The 19,845-nt window shown below is 40.3% G+C and overlaps 1 protein-coding gene and 1 non-coding gene across 2 annotated transcripts in view; one reads left to right on the top strand and one right to left on the bottom strand.

Moving 5' to 3' along the window:
• Positions 1 to 19,845, top strand: part of LOC103675115 (SREBF chaperone) — a 72,259-nt gene that overhangs the window by 2,579 nt on the left and 49,835 nt on the right. The gene's annotated exons all lie outside the window — the stretch shown is intronic.
• On the bottom strand, positions 7,076 to 7,182 carry LOC121102650. Its single transcript, XR_005834768.1, has one exon. It is a non-coding gene; the product is annotated as a U6 spliceosomal RNA (small nuclear RNA).

The raw sequence follows: 19,845 nt of genomic DNA on the forward strand, positions 1-19,845 counted from the left end.
CGCCGCTTCTAGAACCTGCTTTGGAGCTGTCTGGGTTTTCCAGAGTGCGGGGGAGAGCATGCTGTCCACTCCTGCCTCTTTTGGGCTGTCTGGTTTTGAGGCAACACGTAGCTCCTTTGCTGCGTTTTGCTTGGCTTCTAGTTTTGCCCAAGCCCAAACTTTGCTCACTCACGTTGCCTGTGTTTACGGTGTTGCCTGGTGTTTATTACCTCAGTATATCATACGGGATTATAATGTCACGGTGGCAAGAGTTGCAGGGAGCCTGGACCGTTTGAAGCTCAGAAAGTTGCACAGGTGGAGATGCTATTGGCCGGAGGGGGTGGAGGGTCCCTGCGGGGGCTCTGGCAGGAGTTGCCCTTCGTTCCAGGCTACTTGCTGTCCCATCATCTATGGTGATAAAGCTGCGTGATTAAACTCTTTCGGGGGATTTTGTAATAATTCTTGTGAAGAAGACCTAGGAAAGGTTTCCTTAATGATGTTTTGTGTGTGTTTCCTTTACCTGACCAGATCTCTTTTGGAGTTTGGTAATACGGTGTCTTATTGGTGTGCTGCTGTCTCAGGATAACCTGCTAAAGACTGAAGCCAGGGTCAAGAATGTCTGATTAGTGTTCCTGAGTGATGCTTAACTGAAGAACTATTTCTTTCACTTTTTAATTTTTTTTTATGGTGCCATTTTGAAGAATAATTTTTTGGAGTGTAGTTGTTACACTCCAGTGTTACATTATTTTCAGGTGTACAGCTACAACAGTGATTCAGCTGCTCCGTACATTATGTTCACCACAAGAGTAGTTACCATCTGACCTGTATTTTTTTTTTTTTTAAGTAGGCTCCACACCTACCCTGGAGCCCAGTCGGGAGCTTGAACTCAGGACCCTGAGATCAAAACCTGAGCTGATAGCAAGAGTCAGCCGCTTAACTGACTGAGCCACCCGGGCCCTGTGTCCTGTATCTTTTTAAGTGTAAATACTTAAGTGGGTTTTAGGTGTTTTACACATTTGCAGCATTCCCAGTAGGTGCATGATGTAAAAAACAGAATATATATATAAACGTATTTTCATAGTCATTCTTTTGGTCTTAGATTGAAAGAATTCTCATTCATTATGAACTAATCTGGTGTTTGAGAGCCGTCTCTGTTCTTTTGCTGTTGTGCAAAAGCAGCCCCTTTCCTGAGGTCTCCGTGTGCTTTATCATCATTGGTTTGCCCTCCCCCCCCCCATCATCTAGACCAGTTTACTGTTATGAGGTGGGTAGAAAGTCTACTAGCTTATGACTAAACGATGAAGGCAGAGAGATGATGAGTTGCCTGAGGTCATATCTGAGCAAGTGAACTGACCGGTTGGGATGCAAACCATGCCTGTGGGGCTCAGTACTCATGCATTTGTTAATGTTTGGGGGCAGACGTTAGGGATGCTTACTCTCTGTTTTCTAGCCATCCCCATGAATGTGTCCCGTGCACGCTGGAATTACACTTTGGTTTATGTGCTTTCCCTTTACTCTCACCATTGGCATTTGCTGTGGCCAGGGTTAGTTATATTGGCTCTGACAGATACTTTGTATACGGTTTATGTCATCATTTCAGTTTGAACAGATGAGAAGTCAGCCCCTTATAGAGAAGCTGGGTTTCCAGGGTCACCCAGCTTGTAGGTGATGGATCAGGCCTTCAAACCAGATCTGCCAGATTCTACTGCCTGAGCTACTTCCACTGTAACTTCCTTCCTTCCTGAGTTGGCTGATGAAACAAAGTCCAGATGACTTTTTTTTTTTGGCCGCCCGAAGTAGTAATTGAGTGAAATATTTATTGAACATCTGTGCTATCGAGGTACTGTGCTAGGTGTTCTAATAATAGCTTATCTCACTTAGTCATCATAGTAACCCAGTGAGATACTGTTATCACCCCCCCTTTAATGATGAGTTGTATAGATGTTATCTGACTGGCCCTGGGTCACCTCCTGAGATAGAGGCAGAGCCCTGGTGCAAACCCAGGTTTGCTTGACAACGGAGTCCATGCTTTTATGCTCTTCTGGCATCTGCTGGCCTCACAGTCTTCTCCTCTGTTGCCCGTTGGCAGGTGAGAGGTAGCAGAAGAAGGTGATGGGGTGAAGGGAAGGAGCCAGCATCATAGAATCAAGTCAGAGACGTGGAACTCAGCAGGAAGGGGACAGCAGTTTGGCTGCTGCATGTGACAGCTTCCACATGAGTGGTCACCGGCGCTGGCCGAGCATGCTCGCGGGGTTGCGGGAAGCTTCACACTGGAGTCCAAAGATGAGGGGTGTGCATGCATCAAGGGTGCATGGAGGTCTGGGAGGGGGGAATCACAACTGATCTTTGTGTCCATTTTAGCTTTAAGTTTTATTAGGTTATTTTATGATGTACACTATATATTACAGTAGTATATACATATATATGAATATACATATATTGGGACGTATACTCCAATTCTTGTTTGGGGTTCAAATCAGAAAACGTTTGGAAACCACTGATTTATTTGGTATCTAGCATTTGTATCAAATATGTAAAGTGTTGTGCTAGCCATTTGTTCTTGAGTTGGAAGTTTAGTGAAGTTCAGTGTAATTCCACATAATCAGGTAGAATAGTATTTCATATTTTTAAAAACATTTTTAAAAATTTATTTGAGAGAGAGAGAGACAGATTGTGCTCACAAGGAAGGGAGGGGCAAAGGGAGAAGCAGACTCCCCACTGAGCCAGATGTGGGGCTCTATCCCAGGACCCTGAGATCATGACCTCAGTGAAAGGCAGATGCTTAACCGACTGAGCCACCTAGGCACCCCAAGAATGGTATTTCATATTAGTAACCAAGTATAAATTATTTTAAAAATTGCAGTCACAATTTTGTGAAAGAGGATCTGGTATTTTAATAGTCTTTATGTCTCAGATGTAGCTGCAATCTTAAGTTTGGAGCTATAGTGACTGATATAACCCTTTTAGAAATTAAAATTTCGTTGAACCTTTTCTGTTTCAAATCTGTTCATGTCAGAAATAAGAGAGACTAAGATAATCAGTTAACATATATGTGGCAGTTGTAATAGTCATATTTGTGCTGTTAACTTTAGAGTATTTGCAAATCTTAGATGATATTTAGATATATTGAAATACCAAATATGTTGATCCCTTACCACTTCTTACAAACTAAATTTGATTTTCTTCGGGTCACGCCACTGCAGTAGTTGCTACATTGTATCAAAATAAGCGATTCCAGAATTCTACGTAATTTTGAAAATATCTTCAAATTCTCTTCCAGCTTATTTCACAATTGAATAGATTAGTGTTTGTGCAGGAGTTCAGGTTAATAGAATGGGATTTGAGCAAGAGCTATATTCCCCTCGCTAGATAGGTGAGACATTATTCATACCAGTGGTTCTCAGACTTTGGTGTGAATTAGAATCACCTTGTTGTAATCCCACGTCAGTAGAGTCTCTGTTCTCAGGCTGCTGCTGCTGGTCTCCAGAGCCATACTTTGAGAGCCATGCCTCCATACAGGCACGCCTAAAACCGGAGCGCGATGCCCGTGCTTACATGTTTCACACTGAATCCCATCAGCATCAGTTGTGTATCATAGGTTTGCCAAGTACATAACCGGCTCTTGGTTTTAGACAGTTTCCCTGATTTTTAGATGATGTCATAATTAAGATTTCATTCTCAGTAACATATTTGTATTGCTACTTGTATTTTTTACTGCAATACTATATTTCTAAATTTCGTGAGGAGTTAGAAGTGTTTTTGTTTTTGTTTTTAATACAAGTTGTCTGTGTTGAAGAACAATAGGCAGGTGTGCACTTGCACAGTTTTTGTCTGTAATCACAGTGGTGACCGCTAGCAGGCTTCATTCTTGCTCATTCTCCTTTTCTCTCTCTTTATAATGGGATCATACTGTTTTCTACAACATTTTTGTTTTTTTTAAACTTAAAATCTCATTTATTTCTACGTTTCCCAATAACTTGATCCTTTGAGCAGCTTGCTGTGTTTGGCTGTGGGCTTGGATCGCACCTTTCAGAAGACTGCACTGTCACTCAGAAAGTCTCCAGTCGTGGTCCTCTTCAACATCTTCAATATCCCCCTGCTCTCATGATCTTCCCCAGGCTGGCCTACCCAGCCCTTCTTCCCTACCAGCTCACATTGATGCTGCCTCATCTCCATGGGTTGATTAAGTCCCTTCTTCCAGCCTGAGCCCTGGTTGGATTTGGACATGCATTCTAATTTGTCATCCCTGCAACAGTGACTATTGGAAACACCAAGACCTGCCTTTAGCAAGCAACGGAGAATGTTGTATCTCATATTCCTGTCAGGAAGGATAACCTTGACTGCTTCTCCCAAATGCCATCTGAAGCTCAGCTGAGAGAACATTGATCAGACTGTGCTGGAAGGTGTTTTAGTACTGACATTCCAGGCAGTGTTTTGTCTTTGAGTGAAGCCACATCGTTAGGAAGCAGCATAATTCTGGCCCCTCTTCCAGCTTTTTAGTAAACTGACTTTGCATGGCCCCATCAGCTTGCATTGAGATCTATCTGAGAAGTCCCCAAGAAAATCCGTGAGGCCAATTAGAAATTTCTTCAGGTTCAGTGCCTGGAGTGATTGTGCCTCTTCTAAGCCACTGGTTTGATTTTGTCTAAAGTATACCGTGAACTATGTCAATAATGTTTCCCTCTTTGCGTTGGCTCTTAGGGAGCTCAGAGTCCCGTTTGTATTCAGAGTTCTATGGCTTATGCTTTCTGTATTAAGATTATTTTTGGCTTATAATGTTCTGTTTAGTGGCTAGTTATTTTGCTGTTTCAGATTTTACCATAAAATATAGAACACATTTCATCCCTGTTCTAAAGATTACTGTGATTATATTGTAACCAAATATGTGTTCCCATCCTATTTCCTTTTTTTGTAATACACTTGAATTCCTCCTAGCCCTGTCTTCCCCTGCCCCCTTCTGTGTACTCATTCTTTGTTGTTGTTGTTGTTTAATTTTTCTATTGTGGTAAATACACATAAAACTTACCATGTTAATCATTTTAACTGTACAGTTGAATGGTGTTAAATACACACATAATGTGCAACCATCACAGTCATCCTTCTCCATTTCTCTTTTCATCTTGCAACACTGAAACTCCGTACCCATTTAACAGTAACTCCCCTTTCCCTCCTTCCCCCTGCCCCTGGAACCACCATTCTACTTCCCATCTATGATTTTGTCTACTCCTAAGTATCTCATGTGAGTGGAATCATACAGTATTTGTCTTTTTGTGACTGGTGTGTTTCATTCAGCATGATGTCCTCATGGTTCATCCATGTTGTAGCGTGTGTTAGAATTTCCTTCCTTTTTAAAGCTGAATAATAGTCCGTGGAATTTATATATCACATTTTGTTTATCCATTTATCCATTGCTTGACATTTGTGTTGTTCTGCCTTTTGGCTATTGCGAATAATTCTGTTATGGACGTGGGTGTACAAATATTTATTCAAGTTCCTGTTTTCTTTTTTTTTTTTTAAGGATTTTATTTTTTTTATTTGATAGAGAGAGATACAGCCAGCGAGAGAGGGAACACAAGTAGGGGGAGTGGGAGAGGAGGAAGCAGGCTCCCAGCAGGGAGCCCAATGCGGGGCTCCATCCCAGAATGCCGGGATCACGCCCTGAGCCGAAGGCAGACGCCTAACAAATGAGCCACCCAGGCGCCCCACTATGATTAATTTTTTGAGGCACCACCATACTGTTTTCCACAGTTGCTGTATCATTTTGCATTCTCACCAGCAATGTACAAGTGTTCCAGTTTATCCGCATCCTTGGCAACACTTGTTATTTTCTGTTTTGTTTTGTTTTTGTTTTTGTTTTTTGGTGGTAGCCGTCCTAGTGGGTGTGAGATGGTATCTCATTGTAGTTTTGATTTGCGTTTCCCTAATGGGTAGTGATGTTGTGCATTTTTTCATGTGCTTGTTAGCCATTGGTGTATCTTTGGAGAAATGTTTGTTCAAGTCCTTTGCCCAGTTTTGCATCAGATTGTTTTTGTTGTTGAGTTTTAGGAGTTCTCTGTATATGCTAGATAGTAATCTCTTTATCAAGTACTTGATTTGTAAATATTTTCTGTGTGCTGCCTTTTTACTCTGTTGATAGTGTCTTTTTGTTTTGTTTTGTTTTTTGTTTTTAAAGATTTTATTTATTTATCTCACAGAGACAGGGAGAGAGGGAACACAAGCAGGGGGGAGTTGGAGAGAGAGAAGCAGGCTCCCTGCTTATCAGGGAGCCTGATGCAGGGCTCAATCCCAGGATGCTGGGATCATGACCTGAGCCAAAGGCAGATGCTTAACAGCTGAGCCACCCAGGCAGCCCGGATAGTGTCTTTTGATGTACACAATTTAAACATTTTTATGAAGTCCAATTTGTTTTTTTTTCTTTTTGTTGCCTGTGTTCTTGGTGTCATATCCAAGAAATCATTGCCAAGTCCAATGTCATTGAAGCTTTTGCCCCTTTTTTTTTTTTAAGTAATCTCTGCACCCAATGCAGGGGTCAAACTCAAGACCCTGCGATCAAGACTTGCATGCTGTACCTACGGAGCCAGCCGGGCATCCCCTGCCCTGTGTTTTCTTATAAGAATTTTATAGTTTTTGGTCCTAAGTTTAGGTCTTTGAACCTTTTTTTTTTTCTTTTCTTTTTAGTAATCTCTACCCAAAGTGGGGCTCAGACTCACAACCCTCAGATCAGGAATCACATGCTCTTCCAGCTGAGCCAACCAGGCGCCCCAGGTCTTCCAACCTTGTGTATTCTAATCTTGCTAAATTTTGTAAGGGGATAAATTCTAAAAAGGTTTTGCACATTCTGAAGGACTTCCTTGTTTATTAATGTTCATTACGGTAAGATTCAGATATATACAAAAGCAGAAAGCACTGAGCCTTTGTGCGTCTATCATTCGGTCACAGCTGTCATTTACTCATTAACTCAAGGCCCACTTGCTTCAGATATGTCCTCTTCCCTTTTGTTCTTTTTCTTTTTTTTTTTCTTTCAAAATTATTTGATAAGCTTTTCTGTGCGAAAATATACATTACAAAATTTATCATTTTAACCATTTTTTAAAAAAAATATATGGAATGCTTCACAAATTTGTGTGTCATCCTTGCGCAGGGGCCATGCTAATCTTCTCTGTGTTGTTCCGGTTTTAGTATGTGTGCTGCCAAAGCGAGCACCATTTTAACCATTTTTTTTTTTTAAGATTTTATTTATTTATTTGACAGAGAGCCAGTGAGAGAGGGAACACAAGCAGGGGGAGTGGCAGAGGAAGAAGCAGGCTCCCAGCAGAGAAGCCTGATGTGGGGCTCGATCCCAGAACGCTGGGATCACGCCCTGAGCCAAAGGCAGACGCTTAACGACTGTGCCACCCAGGCGCCCCCATTTTAACCACTTTTAAGTGTACCATTCAGTGGCATCAGATATCTTCACAGTGTTGTACAACCATCACCACTGCCCGTTTCCAGAAGGTTTTCGTCCTGCCAAACAGAAACTCCATACTCATTAAACAACTTCTTGTTCTCCCCGCCCCCAACCACTATTCTACTTTCTGTCTCTGAATTGGCCCATTCTAGGTCCCTCGTATAAGTGGAATCATATTGTGTTTGTCCTTTTGTACGTGGCTTATTGCACTTAACACAGTGTTTTCAGTGTTCCTCCATGTTGTAGCATGTATCAGAATTTCATTCCTTTTTCAGGCCAAATAATATTGTGTTGTATGTGTATCCACATTTTATTTATCTCTTCGTCTGTCAGTGAACATTGGGATTATTTGTACCTTTTGCCTATTGTGAATAATGCTGTTATAAACACGAGTGTACAGATACCTGTTCAAATCCCTACTTTCAGTTCTTTGGATATGTACCCAGGGGAGGAATTGCTGGATCATTTGGTAATTCTATGTTTCACTTTCTGAGGAGCTGCCAAACTATTTCCCACAGCAGCTGCCCCATTTTATATTCTATCACTAATGCACAAGAGTTCCCAGTTGCTCCACATCCTTACCAATACTCATTTCGCATTTTCATTTGTTTGTTTTTATTTTTTAATAAGAGCCATCCTAGTAGGTATGAAGTGGTATCTCATTATGGCTTTAATTTGCATTTCCCTAATGATTAGTGATGTTGGGCATCTTTTTTATGTGCCTGTTGGCCGTCTGTATATCTTCTCTAGAGAAAGGTCTGTTCAAGTCCTTTGCCCGTTTTTTTAATAGGGTTGTTTGGTTTTTTGTTGCCAAGTTATAAAAGTTCTTTATTCTGGATATTAATTCCTTATTAGACATGATTTGCAAATACTTTTTCCCATTCTGTGGGATGTCTTTTCACTCTGTTGAAAGTTTCCTTTGTTGCACAAAAATTATTTTTTGAGGCTCAGATTGTTTTCTTTTTTTACCTGTACTTTTGGTGTCATATCCGAGAAATCCTTTCTAAATCCAATGTCATGAAGCTTTTACTCTACTTTCTTTTAAGAGTTTTATAGTTTTAGGGGCACCTGGGTGGCTCAGTCGGTTAAGTGTCTGCCTTTGGCTCAGGTCATGATTCTGGGGTCCTGGAATTGAGCCCTGCGTCAGGCTCCCTGCTCAGTGGGAAGCCTGTTTCTCCCTCTCCTCTCCTTGCTTGTGCTTTCTCTCTCATTCTCTCTCTCTCTTTCAAATAAATAAGATCTTTTAAAAAGAGATTTATAGTTTTAGCTCTTTGTTTAGGTCTTTGATGCATTTTGAATTTTTGTATGTGATGTAAGAGTTCAACTGAACTGTTTTACGTAGTGGCTATCCAGTTTTCCCAGCACCATTTGTTGAAAAGCCCGTGTCAAGGAGAAGGGCTCTTTGCTCTCTTCTTTGCAGTTCTTCCCCTCACAGACAGTGCTTTTGTGGATCTGTGTTGGGAATGGAACCATTTTCCATGCGCCATTTGTATTAAAAGCTCTTGAGACAGTAATAAAGAGACTCCGCACCCCCACTTTGGGATAAGCTATCAAGAACCATGGTGCTCTCCAGCAGGCCACACATCTGCCAGGAAACCAGGCAAGGGGCCTCCGTCCTGTGTGGATGTGGATGAGACTGCCCATGTGTAGCTGGGAGCGGGTGGCTGGTCCTAGTCAGGCTCCTGCCGGCACCTGCTGGGGCTGAGACTGAAGGCACGCTCTGGCTGGGCCAAAGGTCTTGTGAAATGACAGGGCTGCCCCATTGGGCTCTTGGGTTGTTTCTAGCTTTATTTTATTTTTTTAAGATTTATTTATTTTAGGGAGGGAGTGAGTGGGCAAGTGGGTTTGGGACAGAGGGAGGGAGAGAGCGAATCTCAAGCGGACTCCCCGCTGAGCATGGAGCCTGCTGTGGGGCTCCATCTCAACAACCCTGAGAACATGACCTAAACCGACTGAGCCACCCAGACGCCCCTGTTTCTAGCTTTAAAACAAATTCTTTTCCCATATTCTTAGCAGGGGTCAGCTCAGTCTCTTTGTTAGTCATTCCTGACCAGGTCAAGAGGGATAAGAACGTAGGTAGCTGGCATTGTGGAAGGAAAATCTTTAATATATTTGTGGATGTTCGGTTGTGCGGAGGTTGGCATCATGTGCTTGGTTATTTGTGACGACCGTCACAACCAGGTGATATAATTTTGTCTTCCCTTCAGTCTGGGTGTTGCTGTGCCATCCCAATGATTATTTTTCTTTATGGTTTTCTTTATTTGACAGAGACAGAGAGGGAGAGCATGAACAGGGGGAGTGGTAGGTAGAGGGAGAAGCAGGATCTCCACTGGGCAGGGAGCCTGACACAGGGCTCAGTCCCAGGACTCCCGGGTCATGACCGGAGCCAAAGGCAGATGCTTAACCCACTGAGCCACCCACGTGCCCCCAACGATTATTCTAAATGTGGCAGAGGTCATCCTCTTGAATATAGGTATTTTGAGGGTTCAGATTCTCTGAAATCAGCTTCCATTCCTGAACTGAAACTCCTTTCTCTTTTCAGTACTTTTAACTTGTTCTGCTGAGCGTTCTTCTGGCTTATATGGCTAATTTTGTTGCTTACAGAAGCAGAATTTCCTGTCCTAATCATTGGTCCGCTTTACAAGGCAACTTTCAGAAAAATCTCCTTTCCCCCAAGGATGAACTGTTGCACCAGTGGACTAGTTTAGTGCAGTGAACGGACAGACCTTCAGTGACTTTGCGCTCAGCACCAAATGAGGCGCTGGGTGCTCTAGGGAACACAAAGGTGATTCAGCAGTGACCTTCTTCCCAGAGAAACCACAGTCAAGCAGAGGAGGCCGAAAGAGTCGGAATGAACACAGCCATGGTGGATATACACAGTTACAGAAGCTCAGAGAAGAAGGCTGCTGCTTCCACAGGGAAGCGTTCATTATTTTTAATTTTAGCTTTTCGCTGTGATAGTAGATTGACATGGCATAAAATTCAAAAGGAACAACAGAGTATACATGGGAAAGTTTCCCTTCCATCTTGCCCCTGGCCGCCACATCCTCTCCCCAGAGGCAGCCAGTGATGCCAGTTCTCCAGTATCTGTTCAGGGGTGTTCTTTGCGTTAATACAGACAAATACACAGAGAGCTCTTTTCTTTTACATGAAAGTAGCACACTATATCCCTTGCTTTTTTCTCTGTTTGTTTCTGATAGTTCATTATCAACACAGAAGAGCTTTCTCATTGTCTTTCACAGCTGGATGATATTCCATTGTCAGGATGTACCTTTATTCAGCCAGAGCTCTGTTGATGGACGTATAAGGTGTTGTAAATTTTGCTCGTGCAGAAACACTGAGTAACCTTCTATACGCATCATTTGATGCATGGCCAAGTGCATGGGTCTGGTCACTTACCAGAGGCAAGATTGCTGGGTTGGTGAGTACGTGCTTTTGTAGCTCTTACCAGATACACCTCCATAGCGGCTTTGTCCGCGTATGCCCCTTGGCTGTGTGCGCCGGTGCCCGTCCGTCCACACCCTCCCCAGCACTGTGATAGCACAGTTTGATCTTTGCCCCTTTGGTAGGTGAAAAAAATTACTTCTTTGTGTAAATTTTTTTTTTCCAAAACTTAGTTTACCCTATTGAAAACTTAAAAGAGTAATAGAATGAACATTCATATCAGGGGTAGTTTTTAATTTGTAGCTCTCCTGTTGTTATAAGGGTGAGGGACCATTTCCATTTTCTTTGCCCATTTTTCTTTTGGGCTTTGGTATTTTTAACATTGATTTTGTAAAAATGGTTTCTATATGAAGGAACTTAGCACTTTGTTGGTGATACAAATTGCAGTTGTATTTTTCCAGATTGTTAATTTCTCTTTTTATTTAGGATGGTTCTGTCATGAAAAAAAAATTGGTTGTTACTTGGGTCATATTCATTGGACTTTTAAGGTTTCTGGGTTCTCTGTCATACCTAGAAAGATCTTCCCTATTTGAAGAGTATGGAAAATTACCCTGTGGTTTCTTAAAGTACTTTTTAAATTTCATTATTTACCTTTATATCTTCTATCCATTTGGCATTTATTTTGGTGAGAAATGTGGGTCCAGCTTAATTTTTTCCCAAATGGCCACCCATTTTTGCAACACCTCGTAATGAGCAATTCATTTTTCCTCCCACTTGTTCAAATGTCCTTTTCTATATGTGATATACTTTGCCACGTATCATATACATTTGGGTCTATTTCTGGACTTTCTCTTATACACAGTATCTGTGCATGTATGTTTGGGGACACATTATTTTAATTACTCTGGTTTTAGAGCATGTTTTGATATTTGGTAAAGTTAATTATCATTCATTACCTTTAATTTCAGAACTTTCCTAGCTATGTTGTTTTTTTAAATGAACCTTAACATAAATCTGCCTTATTTAAAAAATAAAAAAAATCCTTTTTGTTTTTATTGGCGCTGTGTTACATTTTTAGGTTAATGTAGGAAGAGTGACATTTAGGTGATGAGTCTTCCCCACTAGGATTGTGTGCCTTTCTCTTTGCGGGAGTCTTCTTTCATGTCCCTCAGAGTGTGAGAGATTTCTTGGCATTTCTTGTTAAGTTTGTTCTCAGATCTTTTTTCTTTGTTTTTAGTGTTGTTGAAGCATTTTCTCTTCTCCCTTCTTGTTGATGATGCGCGGAAGACATGGATTTCTGTATATTCATTTTCACTACCTTACCTGATTATAAAATGGTAAAGGTTTTCAGTGGATTCTCTAGCTATGTAAGAATATCATCTGCAAATAGTCATCATTTTACTTTTTCTTTTCCAGTGACATACCTTTGTTTTCTTTCTGTTGCCCAGCTGTGATCGCTGATACCTCCACAGCAGTAGTAAATGGTGGTGGTGAAGTGCACGGGCTTGTTTGGCCTTTGACTCTGATGGGAATTATTCTAATGTGTTCCTGAGGGGCTTGATTTTGGCTTTGGGGTTGAGAAGGATATAAATAGTTGAAGTCTGTATCTATCTATCTATCATCTATCTATAAGTATATATGATGTAAATGGCAGGATTTCCTTCTTATGGTTGAATAGTATTCTATTATAAATATACACGACATCATCTTTATCCATTTATCTATTCACAGACAATTAGATTGTTTCCATAACTTGGCTATTGTGAATACTGCTGCACTGAACATGGGGATGCAGGTAGCTATTCAAGATAATGCTTTTGTTTACTTTGGATATATACCCAGAAGTAGGATTGCTAGATTTTAAGTTAGTTTGGTTTTTAATTTTTTGAGGAACTTTCATATTGTTTTCCATAATGACTGTACCAATTTACATTTCCACCAACAGTGTACAAGGATTCCCTTTTCTTCCTTCCTTTCTTTCTTCCTTTCTTTCCTTTCTTTCCTTTCTTTCCTTTCTTTCTTGATTTTATTTATTTATTTGACAGAGACAGAAACAGCCAGCGAGAGAGGGAACACAAGCAGGGGGAGTGGGAGAGGAAGAAGCAGGCTCGTAGCGGAAGAGCCTGATGTGGGACTCGATCCCATAACGCCGGGACCACGCCCTGAGCCGAAGGCAGACGCTTAACGAGCCACCCAGGCGCCCCAAGGATTCCCTTTTCTCCACATCTTTCCCAACACATGTTATCTGTTGTCTTTTTATTTTATCTTATTTTATTTTATTTTATTTTATTTAAGTAGGCTTCACACCCAGCATGGAGCCCAACATGGGGCCTGAACTCACAACCCTCTCAGTCAGATGCTTAACTGACTGAGCCACTCAGGCGCCCCATCTGTTGTCTGTTTATTTATTTATTTACTGGGGGGATGCCGAGAGAAGGTCTTAAGCAGGCTCCATGTCTAGTGCATGAGCCTGATGCAGGGCTCGATCTCACAACCCTGAGAACAAGATCTGAGCTGAAATCAAGAGTTGAAGATGCTTAACCAGCTGAGCCACGCAGGCACCCCCATGTTGTCTTTTTATCTTTTTATTTATTTATTTATTTATTTTGAAAGATTTTATTTATTTGACAGAGAGAGACACAGCGAGAGAGGGAACACAAGCCCGGGGAGTGGGAGAGGGAGAAGCAGGCTTCCCGTTGAGCAGGGAGCCCGATGTGGGGCTCGATCCCAGGACCCTGGGATCATGACCTGAGCTGAAGGCAGACGCTTAACAACTGAGCCACCCAGGCACCCCATGTTGTCTTTTTAAATAAAAGCCATCCTAACAAGTGTGAGTTAGTTTTGATCTGCATTTCCCTGATGCTTAGGGGTGTTGAGTACCTTTTCATGTACTTGTTGAGCATTTTTATGTCTTTTTTGTAGCTATTAACAAGTTATTGTAGTTGTAGTTATTTTTAGTAATTTTGTCTCTTAACCTTTATACTAGAGTTAAGTGATTAACATACCACCGTATTACAGTATTAGAGTATTCTGAATTTGTATACTTGCCTTTACCCAGTGTATACTTGCCTTTTCATGTTACTAATTATTGTCCTTTCTTGTCAGCTTGAAGACTTCTTTTCAGCATTTCTTGTAAAGCAGGTCTAGTGGTGATTAACTCTGAGCTTTTGTTAATCCACGAAAGTCTTTATCGCTCCTTCATTTCTGAAGGACAGCTTTACTGAATAAAGCATTATTGGTTGGCAGTTTTTTCTTGCAACGCTTTGTGGGGTTTTTTGCTTTTTGTTTTAAGTTTTCATTTGAATCACCTGGTGCTCATCATGACAAGTGCACTCCTTAATCCCTGTCACCTGTTTCACCCATAGTCCCAACCCCCTCCCCTCTGGTAACCATCGGTTTGTTCTCTGTAGTTAAGAGTCTGTTTCTTGGTTTCTCTCTCTCTCTCTTTTTTTTTTTTTAAAGATTTTATTTATTTATTTGACAGAGACAGAGACAGCCAGCGAGAGAGGGAACACAAGCAGAGGGAGTGGGAGAGGAAGAAGCAGGCTCATAGCAGAGGAGCCTGATGTGGGGCTCGATCCCAGAATGCCGGGATCACGCCCTGAGCCGAAGGCAGACGCTTAACCGCTGTGCCACCCAGGCGCCCCTCTCTCTCTCTCTCTTTTTAACCCCCTTTGCTCCTTTGTTTTGTTTCTTAAATTCCACATATGAGTGAGATCATATGGTATTTGTCTTTCTTTGACTTATTTCACTTAGCATTATAGTCCCTCGCTCCATCCATGTTATTGCAAATGGCAAGATTCCACTCTTTTTTATGACTGAATACTTTTCTATTGCATGTATATACCACATCTTCTTTATCCATTCATCTGTCAACAGACACTCGGGCTGCTTCCATATCTTGGCTATTGTAAATAACGCTGCTATAAAAGTAGGGATTCATGTATCCCTTTGAATCAGTGTTTTTATATTTTTCGAGTAAATAATTAGTAGTGCAATTGCTAGATCACTGGGTAGTTCTATTTTTAATTTTTTTGAGGAACCTCCATACTGTTTTCCACAGTGGCTACACCAGCTTGCATTCCGACCAACAGTACCTGAGGGTTCCTTTTTCTCCACATCCTTGCCAACACCTGTTTTTTCTTGTGTTTTTGATTTTAACCATTCTTACAGGTATGAGGTGATATCTCATCGTGGTGTGTTTTTTTTAAGATTTTATTTATTTATTTGACAGAGAGAGAACACAAGCAGGGGGAGTGGCAGGCAGAGGGAAAGAGAGAAGCAGGCTGCCTGCTGAGCGAGGAGCTCCACGCAGGACTCGATCCCAGAACTCTGGGATCATGACCCAAACTGAAGGCAGACGCCCAACGGACTGAGCCACCCAGGCGTCCCCTTGTTGTGGTTTTGATTTGTGTTTCTGTGATGATGAGTGATGTTGAGCATCATTTCATGTCTGTTGGCCATCTGGGTGTGTTCTTTGGAGAAATGTCTGTTCATGTCTCTTGCCCATTTTTAAATTGGATTATTTGGTTTTGGGGTGCTGAGTTTTATAAGTTTTTAATATATTTTGGATACTAACCCTTCAAAGAATATGTTGTTTATAAAAATCTTCTCCCATTCCTTAGGTTGCCATTTAATTTTGTTGATTATTTCCTTCACTGTGCAGAAGCTTTTTATTTTGATGTTGTCCCAACAGGTTATAGTTTTGCTTTTGTTTCCCTTGCCTCAGGGGACCTATCTAGAAACAAGTTTCTAGAGTTGATGTCAGAGAAATTACTACTTGTGCTCTTTTCTAGGATTTTTATGGTTTTAGGTCTCAAATTTAGGTCTTTAATCAATTTTTAATTTATTTTTTTGTATGTTGTAAGAAAGTGGTCCCGTTTTTCCAGCACCATTTGTTGAAGCGATTGTCCTTTTTCCCATTGGATAAAATGGGAAAATCTTTCCTACTTTGTCAAAGATTAATTGCCCATATAATTATGGGTTTATTTCTGGCTTCTCTATTCTGTTCCATTGATCTATGTGTCTGTTTTTGTGCCAGTACCATACTGTTTTGATTACTACAGGTTTGTAATATAACTTGAAGTCTGAAATTGTGATGCTTTCATCTTTGCTTTTCTTCAAGATTGCTTTGGTTATTTGGGGTCTTTCGTATTTCCATACAAATTTTAGGATTGTTTGTTCTAGCTTTGTGAAAAATGCTGTTGGTATTTTGATAAGGATTGCATTTAATGTGTAGATTGCTTTGGGTAGTTCAGACATTTTAACAATATTTGTTCTTCCAATCCATGAACATGGAATGTTTTTCATTTCTTTGTGTCATCTTCAGTTTCTTTCATACAGGTCTTTACCTCTTTGATTAGGTTTATTACTAGGTATCTTATTATTTTGGGTGCAGTTGTAAATGAGATTGTTTTTTAATTTCTCTTTCTGCTGCTTTATTTTTGGTGTATAGAAATGCAACAGATTAGGTCGCCGGGGTGGCTTAGTCAGTTAAGCGTCTGCGTTTGGCTCAGGTCATGATCTCAGGGTCCTGGGATCGAGCTCTATATCAGGCTCCCTGCTCAGGGGTAGTCTGCTTCTCCCTCTCCCTCTGCTGCTCCTCACTGCTCGTGCACGCATGCTCTTGCTCTCTCTCTCTCATAAATAAATAAAATGTAAAGAAATGCAACAGATTTCTGTACATGGAATTTGTATCCTGCAACTTTACTGAATTCATTTACCAGTTCTAGCAGTTTTGGGTGTAGTCTTTTGGGTTTTCTATATATAGTATCATGTCATCTGCAAATAGTGAATGTTTGACTTCTTCCTTGCTGATTTGGATTATTTCTTTTTGTTGTCTGCTTCCTGTAACTAGCACTTTCAGTACTATGTTGAATAAAAGTGGTGAAAGTTGACGTCCTTGTGTTGTTCTTGACCTTAGGGGAAAGGCTCTCAGTTTTTCCCCACTGAGGATGGCATTAGCTGTGGGTTTTTCACATATGGCCTTTATTATGTTGACGTGTGTTCCCTCAAACCTACTTTGTTGAGGATTTTTATCTTGAGTGGATGTTGTACTTTGTCAAATGCTTTTTCTTTTTCTTTTTTTTTTTTTTAAAGATTTTATTTATTTATTTGACAGAGAGAGAGACAGCCAGCGAGAGAGGCAACACAAGCAGGGGGAGTGGGAGAGGAAGAAGTAGGCTCATAGCAGAAGAGCCTGATGTGGGGCTCGATCCCACAACACCAGGATCACGCCCTGAGCCGAAGGCAGACGCCCAACCGCTGTGCCACCCAGGCGCCCTGTCAAATGCTTTTTCTTGATCTACTGATACGATCATATGGTTCTTATTCTTTCTCTTATTGATGTGAGGTACTATGTTGATTGATTTGAAAGTAGCAAACCACCCTTGCAACCCAGGAATAAATCCCACTTAATCGTGGTGAATGATTTTTTAAAATTTATTTTGGATTAGGTTTGCTAGTATTTTGTTGCGGACTTTTTTTAATCTGTGTTCCTCAGGGATATTGGCGTGTAGTTCTCTTTTTTTGTGGTGTCTTTTCTGGTTTTGGTATCAGGGTAATGCTGGCCTCATAGAATAAGTTTGGAAGTTTTCTTTCCTCTTCTGTTTTTTTGACTAGCTTGCGAAGTGGGTATTAACTCTTTAAAATGTTTGGTAGAATTCGCCTGTGAAGCCGTCTGGTTCCAGACTTTTCTTTCTTTGGAGTTTTTTGATCCCTAATTCAATTTCTTTGTGGGTAATTGGTCTGTTCAAATTTTCCATTTCTTCCTGTTTCAGTTTTGGTAGGTTATATGTTTCCAATAATTTATCCATTTCTTCTAGGTTGCCCAATTTGTTGGCATATAATTTTTCATAATATTCTCTTTTCTGTGGTGTTTGTTGTTATTTCTCCTCTCTCATTTGTGATTTTATTTATTTGGGTCCTTTCTCTTTTCATCTTGATAAGTCTGTCTAGAGATTTATCAATTTTATTGATCCCTCCCCCCAAAAGAACCAGCTCCTGGTTTCATTGATTTTTTTTTCCTTTTTCTTCTTCTTCTCCTTTTTTTTTTTTTTTTAGTTTCTATATCATTTATTTCTGCTCTAATCTTTATTATTTCCTTCCTTCTGCTGGTTTTAGATTTTGTTTGTTGTTCTTTTTCTAGCTCCTTTAGGTGTAAGGTTAGGTTGTTTGAGATTTTTCTTGCTTCTTGAGCAAGTAGGCCTGTATTACTATAAACTTCCCTCTTAGAACTGCTTTTACTGCATCCCAAAGGTTTTGAACCATTGTGTTTTCATTTTCATTTGTTTCCATGTACTTCTTTATTTCTTCTTTTATTTCTTGCTTGACTCATTCATTGTTTAGTTGCATGTTATTTAACCCTCATGTATTTGTAGTCTTTACAGATATTTTCTTGTGGTTAACTTCTAGTTTCATAGTGTTGTGGTCAGAAAAGATGCATGGTGTGACAGATCTTTTTGAATTTGTTGAGGCTTATTTTATGGCCTAATATGCGATCTCTTCTGGAGAATGTTCCATATGCACTTGAAAAGGATGTGTATTCTACTGTTTTAGGATGGAATGCTCTGAATATATCTGTTAAAACCCTCTGGTGCAGTGTATCATTCGAAGTCCTTGTTTCCTTGTTGATTTTCTGCTTGGAAGATCTGTCCATTGATGTAAGTGGGGTGCTAAAGTCCCCCACTATTATTGTATTATCAATTAGTTTCTTTTATGTTTGTTGTTAACTGTTTTATGTATATGGAAGTTCCCATGTTGGGTGCATAAATATTTATAATTGTTATATTTTCTTGTTGGATTGTTCTCTTCATTATAGTATTGTCTCTTGTTACAGTCTTTGTTTAATGTCTATTTTGTCCAACAAAAATATTGCTACTCCAGCTTTGTTTTGACACTCATTTGCATGATAAATGTTTCTCCAGGGGCGCCTGGGTGGCGCAGTCGTTAAACGACTGCCTTCGTGCTCAGGGCGTGATCCCGGCGTTCTGGGATCGAGCCCCATATCAGGCTTCTCTGGGATCAAGCCCCCTATCAGGCTCCTCCGCTATGATCCTACTTCTTCCTCTCCCACTCCCCCTGCTTGTGTTCCCTCTCTCGCTGGCTGTCTCTATCTCTGTCAAATAAATAAATAAAATCTTAAAAAAAAAAAAATGTTTCTCCATCCCCTCACTTTCCAATCTGCAAGTGTCTTTAGGTATAAAATGGGTCTCTTGTAGGCAGCATGTAGATGAGTTTTTTAAAATTATTATTCATTCTGTTATCATATGTCTTTATTGGAGTGTTTAGTCCATTTACATTTAAAGTAATTATTGATAGATATGTATTTATTGCTGTTTTATTACTTGTTTTGTGGTGGTTTCTGAAGATTTTCTCTGACCCTTTCTTTTGTGGTATACTAGTTTTCCTTAGTGCTGTATTTGGATTTCTTTCTCTATATTCTTTGCGTATTTTTTAGTGGTTTTTGATTTGTGGTTACCATCAAGTTTGTAAATTATATTTTCTGCATATAGCAGTTTATATAAGGTTGAGGGGCATCTAAGTTTGAATCCATTCTTTACTGCTCTCCATGTTTTAGGTATATGATGTCATATTTTACATCCTTTTATGTTCTTTGACTGACTTTTTATAGAAATACTTCTTTTTATTGCTTTTGTGTTTCCTACTTTCATGCTATGGGTTTTGGCCTTTCCTTTCCACTCAAAGAGTCCCCTTTAATATTTCTTGCGGGGCTGGTTTAGTGGTCACGAACTCCTTTAGTTTTTGTTTGTGTGGGAAACTCTTTCTCTCTCCTTCTGTTCTAAATGATAGCCTTCCTGGACAGAATATTCTTGGCTGTAGCTTTTTCCCATTTAGCACTTTGAATATATAATGCCTCTCCTTTCTGGCTTGGGAAGTTTGTGCTGAAAAATGCACTGTTGGCCTTATGGGGTTTCCTTTGTATGTAACTGTCTTTTTTTTTTGTCTTGCTGCTTTTAATATTTTTTCATTACCACTATATTTTACCATTTTAATTATAATATGTGTTGATGTCA

Source organism: Ursus maritimus, unplaced genomic scaffold (genome assembly GCF_017311325.1).
Source record: "Ursus maritimus isolate PB19 unplaced genomic scaffold, ASM1731132v1 scaffold_14, whole genome shotgun sequence".
NCBI lineage: Eukaryota > Metazoa > Chordata > Mammalia > Carnivora > Ursidae > Ursus > Ursus maritimus.